A 6,000-nucleotide genomic window follows, 5' to 3' on the forward strand; every position below is an offset into this window, starting at 1 on the left:
TGGACCGGACGAAGTCGGAGAGGGCTCGGTAGCTCGTTCTCCGGACTAGGTCAGAGAGGGCTCGGTAGCTTGTTCTCTGGACCGGATGAGGGAGTCGGAGAGGGCTCGGTAGCTCGTTCTCCGGACTAGTCAGAGAGGGCTCGGTAGCTCGTTCTCTGGACCGGATGAGGGAGTCGGAGAGGGCTCGGTAGCTCGTTCTCCAGACTAGATCAGAGAGGGCTCGGTAGCTCGTTCTCAAGACCAGGAAGGCCTTAGGGTTTAGGGTTGGGAAGCTCTAAAACCTACATAGGCATTGGATCGGTCTGTTGACCGATCCAGTGATACTTTGGTTTATCTGATCGGTCTAGTGACCGATCAGCAACCAAACAGAAGCGTACTGTGGGTTATCTGATCGGTCTGTAGACCGATCAGGAAGCAATGTTATCTGAGGAAGCGAGGGGATTTAGAGAAGGGGGGATCGGTCTGTGGACCGGTCCACCTGTATCCTGATCGGTCCACAGACCGATCAGGGCTCTGCCTGATCGGTCCACAGACCGATCAGGCCATAGCCTGATCGGTCTAGGCCTAGCCATTGAGACACAACGGCTAGATTTTTGTGTTGTTCTTTGTCTTCTTTTTTGCAGGTGCAGATATATCTCGAGGTTGAGGGCCTCTAAAGTAACATTTTTCTTCTTCCTCCTTGCTGCGATTTGAGCTTTACTGAGCTCCTCTTAGCTGAAGCTTCGTGTGAGCTTCCTTCGACTGGGTGATCAGCTGCTGTTGACATCGTGAAGTTGCTGCTTCATCGAACTCCAGTCGACGAGAAGGCAAGCAAAGTGTTTTTACATTTATATTGTTCTTGTTTTCTTTCTCTATTGGTTGTACTCCATTCTTGCTGTTGCAAGAGAGATTGTGGCGAGGTTTCTCCACCCAGAAGGAGTTCATATTAGCCGGTTATCTGGGGTCTCATCCACCGACGGATTGATAGGCTTCGTCCACCTTACGGACACGCCGAGGAGTAGGAGTATCATCTCCGAACCTCGTTACATCATCGTGTTTGAGGTTTGATCTTCTCCACTTTCGTTTCTACATTGTATTTCCGCTGCGCTAACCTAAATTGTAGGAAGAAACGATAATTTGAGGTCGGCTATTCACACCCCCCCTCTCTAACCGCTATCCGAAGGTCCTAACAATACCTGCAACAAAACCTTCTTATGAGGGTGACTATACAACCTGTGTCATTATTGTGAAGGTTATAAAAGACTTATTCATATACATGTAACGGAAGATTTCTCGAAGGAAGACTGTACACCTTCAATTATTAAACATCTTCTAACATCGAATATTCCTTGTTGTTTCATTATTGCGGAGGTTATGAGAAGTGATATAAAAAAGAAAGGTTCTCTTAGTGGGTGAGGTACGTTTTAATATGCTCATATGCTTGATGATGCATCTACTATTCTACTTCTCAATTTTCACTTGACCACTGTACTGATTTAAGTGTCGGAGTGTCTGTGCCAGGGACTTCTTTTCTCGTTCTAGCTCTAACATTTTGTTTGCTCTCTCTTTGGCGTACGTAGAGAGGAAGGAGGCACTTGAAGCCCTTCTTTGCTTCATCTTAAAGTCTTTTCTCCAGGTTGAAGTCTTCTCCTAGTCAGCAGTAAAACCACCTACCCAGCGCGCCATCTCTTTAGCTTTTAAAGAGGATCAAATGGGTCAAATTTTTCTAAAGTGTTTTGAATACCCAATTAAAATGGAAATTGATTGAAATATAAACTTAGGATTTAATAGTTTAATCCTAAGTTTTCTTTGGTTTGCGAACACAAAGCCACCGCCCTCACCCGCACTGCACGTCACTGCCTTACACCTTCTCCTATTCTCTCCGGCCAACCACAACCTCCACCCCTTCCCTCCACCTTGACCTTTGGCAATAGACTCCCTAGCTCCGCTCCCTCGCGTCGGTGAAGCTCTGGTTTCATCGTGCTAATGTGTGTCGAAAGCCCCGTCTCCTCTCAACTGTCGCATGATGTCTTGGAAGCCACACCGCTACTAGTTTCGGTCCCTTTCTTCCCTCCAATACCGTCATTAGCCTCTGTTGTCCAAGCAGACGTGAGATCAGCCCATCGTCTCTGCTACACTTGGGGGTTGAATCTCTGCCTATGCTCGCCACCCCAAGAGCTCACCTCCTATTGCAAGTAGCCATACCGAGCAGTAGATGGGCAGTCGTCCCTACTCACTTGTGCATCGCACGATTTTCTAATGGGCTCTCTCCTCTTTGTTTCACCACCACCATGGGTCTTTCTGTTGTAGTAACTTAAGGCGACCATCGCCGCCTGTTCCTGCCATCACCAGTGTGCCACCACATCTCTAGAATGTGGGTAATGTTGATTAATTTGATTAGATTAGGGGTATATATATATATATATATATATATATATATATATATATATATATATATATATTGATCCGGTGGTAAGGGGGGGGGGACCCGGCCAACATGAGGTCAGAGTGGTCAACACCCGGCAGCCGTTCGATCGAGCGGATAATTACCTTCCTGATCGGCAGGAGGAATGGGCGACCCGACATTTCGACAGCGACGTCAAGTTTCCGACGCTCACAAGGCAAAGCGGGAAGAAATGGAAGCCGAGCGTCCATCCCGCTCGGCTAACAGTAGACGCGACTTTCGGACGGTCGGGGCACCCGCGTGAGGGCCATCAGCCGACGGGCCTCCGTTCAACCCGGGAAAGGTACTAGCTGAGCGATTACTCCGCTCGGCCCGGGAAAGTCGCTAGCCGAGCGGTTCCTCCGCTCGGCCTGGTAAAGGACAAAGGGAGCTGGTGGCGAGATTTTCCTAGGAACTAGTGTCGCTGACAAGAGGCATGGCCAGCGGCCTGGTCGGACAGAGAATCGTACGATGGAAGCTTCCACTGTCACGTCAGAGATATGCTCGTGCTATTAAGGTAGGGTGTCAGACATACTTTTCTGACACATCCATTTCAGGTATGTTTTGAGGAGTGTGCACGCCTCGGGGAGTGTGAACGCGCCTCTGGGGAGCCCTATATAAGGACCCTCAGACTTCGACGGAGGTATGTGTTGGATCGTGAAACGTCGATAGAGGGGGGGTGAATATCGATTCAAAAAAAATCGCGTAAATAAGAGTTAAGCGCAGCGGAATAATAAAAAACTTAGGCAAACTGAACAAGGTGTTTTTTTCTTCGTTCGGAGCCTGTGACGACTCCTACTCGAAGGCCCGTACTCCTTGAGTACTTTCGTTGGGCAATTCACTAGCAATTCGAAATACTATTACAAATTAAGGTACAGAAATGCTAATGGAAATAAAGCGATACCGACAAGAAAATTAACCAAAGAAGAAGGAGCACTTTGTCGGGGCTTTGTTATCGTCGCAGGAGCGTAGACCAGCAGAGCAAGCAGTCGAAGAGTTCACAGTTATTTTTGAAGCTCCACCCCTGAGGCTTCTTTTATATGCTGCTCCGGGCGCCTGGATCCCTTCCGAGCGCCCTGGTGCGACGTGGCAGGTCTAATCAGCGAACTCCACGTGGCGACGACTCGGCCTGGATAAAATTCACCTCCAGGCGCCCGGATCCCTTTCGGGCGCTCGGACCTCCGGGCGCTCGGACTTCCTATTTCTAGAAACTTCCTTTCCTGCAAAACAGAGTTAGTCCGAGGCAAATATATATTCTGCAAAACAGATTGTTAGCACAACTAAAGTAATATGATTTAACAAGAAAAGAGTATGACTTAGATTCCGTCTTTCCGAGACCGGAATCTAGTCACGATCTCGACTTAGATATCCGAAATGGATCTAAGCCGGATCGACGCCTAATGTTCCCTTCCCGGGAACGCATCCTCGCAGTCACTCCCCTCCAGTGACTTACCTCACTTACCTGCCAGACGTCCAGTCAGCCCTTCGACCCGTCTGGACTTCTCACCAGCTATCCGATCAGCCCATCGACCTAGCTGGACTTCTCGCTAAGCGTCCGGTCAGCCCGTCGACCCGCTTGGACTTCGTGCCAGCTATCTGGTCAGCCCGTCGACCTAGCTGGGCTTCGTGCCAGACATCTGGTCAGCCCGTCGATCTGTCTGGACTTATCCTGCACACTCGATCAGAGTGTTAGATCAACAATAAACCTAACTTAACCTATTTGTCATTCATCAAAACCTGGGTTAAATCGTTAGTGCTAACCGCACCAACAATCTCCCCCTTTTTGATGGAAAGACAACCTGGTTAAGTTAGTGAAGACATTTGCAAGAAAAAATAGATAACATCATTATGTGGAGGTTTTTTAAGTTAGTTTGTATTTTCAATTAGTTTGGCTAACTTAACCCACCTAACCCTCCCCCTTTGGCATTCAACAAAAATAAGCATGTTTAAAGTAAAAAAAATAGACTTCAGACAAAGTAAGGAATCATGTCAAGTTAATCTGGGGAAGTTAAACTTAGTAATTTATCTTTTGTAAAAGAGCTAAGTTTTGAGACAAGTTTAAAAGATCTATTTTTCAAAACTAGGTAAAATTGATTTTCTAAAACTGAGTTGGTAAAGGATTCAACTTTCAAGACTTAAGTACATAAAAGACTTGATTTTTTAAAGCTAGTTTTCAAAAATATATAAAAAAATCCAGATTTAAAGGCTAAGTTTTGTGAAAAATAGCTAATTTTTCAAGTATAGCTTCTAAGGTTAAGGTTTAAGAATAAGTTCTAAATTTCAAGAAAAACAATTTTTAAAACAGGTTTCAACTCTTTTCAAACATAAGCAAAATTTCAAAACTAAGTTTTAAAATATATTTCAAGATTGATTGAAGTTTAATTTTCAACACTAAGTTTGTAAAAGATTAAAATTTTTAAAAAACTTAGTTTATAAACTTACGCTTAGTTTACAAAAATTAATATTTGTAGAATTAAGTAGAATTAAATAAAGTCAAATTCTCATAACTATATTTTTAAATTCAATTTTCAAAACTACGTTAAATCTAATTTTGAAATTCAATAACTTAGTTTTCAAAAATAGGCTTAAGAAATTTTTAATAAAAATGTTTTGAAAAATCGAAAAAATTTTAATTGATTCCTCCCCCTGGACCTGACATTAAATCAAATGTCTAACCAGTTAGTTACTGACTGACTTATCAAAAGATAGCAGCTTTCACTTGGTTAGTTAAGTTAAGGTCAATCTTAACTTGATTAATATATATTTTGTTTTTAACGCCCAGACTTATGTCGATGCACTGAAATAAGCATCTTAAGTTTTAGGCAAGTGGCCTATGCATCTCACCCCATTCTATTGTTCGGCAAACACAAGCAAGGTAAGCCTAGGATTTTGGTGAGATGCTCAAAACTAGTCCTATGGGTGCATGTTCTCTAAGGATTTTGAACTAGTCTAAGGCTACAAGTTTATTTAAAAATCTAAAAATAGGAAAGTTTTAAAAACTGACACATGTTTGAACTTATGAGTTAAAAACAATCATCTTTGAAAATATTTCTGAAATTCAAAATTCCTAGGCTACCAAAATAGAACATAATCAATGCAGGTCTGAAATATCACTAGATAGATCCAAAATATTTTACAGGTAGTGTAGCTACAGAAGTGAGTCATAACTAGAGCTACTGAGATGATGAAGGGGGTGGTCCAGATCCCAAGGATCGGAGAAGCGCCATCAGCTCAGTGTGTCGGGTATCCCCGACAGCTCGTAACTCGGTAACCTCTCGCCGTATGTCCCGATGAAAATCAGAGTTCTCCTGTTGGAGACTCGCCATAGCTCTCTCTAGTTCGCTCATACGGTCGGCTAGAGTGCGGGGAGCGTGACGTGGTGCTCGAGATGGGGGCGGTGGTGGAGCCGGTGCGGCTTCCTCTGGAAACAGTGCAAGCATGAACTCGTCCCCCTGTGCGTCTGGATCGAGCTGGTGCTGTGCCCCCCTCCGCCAAGACATAGTCCCGTCATCCCTATCTACGTGGATACCAGCTAGGGAGAAGTTCCGAGCTGCTATAACATCGAACTCGGTCGTATA

This window comes from Zingiber officinale, chromosome 8A, assembly GCF_018446385.1.
Source record: "Zingiber officinale cultivar Zhangliang chromosome 8A, Zo_v1.1, whole genome shotgun sequence".
NCBI classification, from domain to species: Eukaryota; Viridiplantae; Streptophyta; class Magnoliopsida; order Zingiberales; family Zingiberaceae; genus Zingiber; species Zingiber officinale.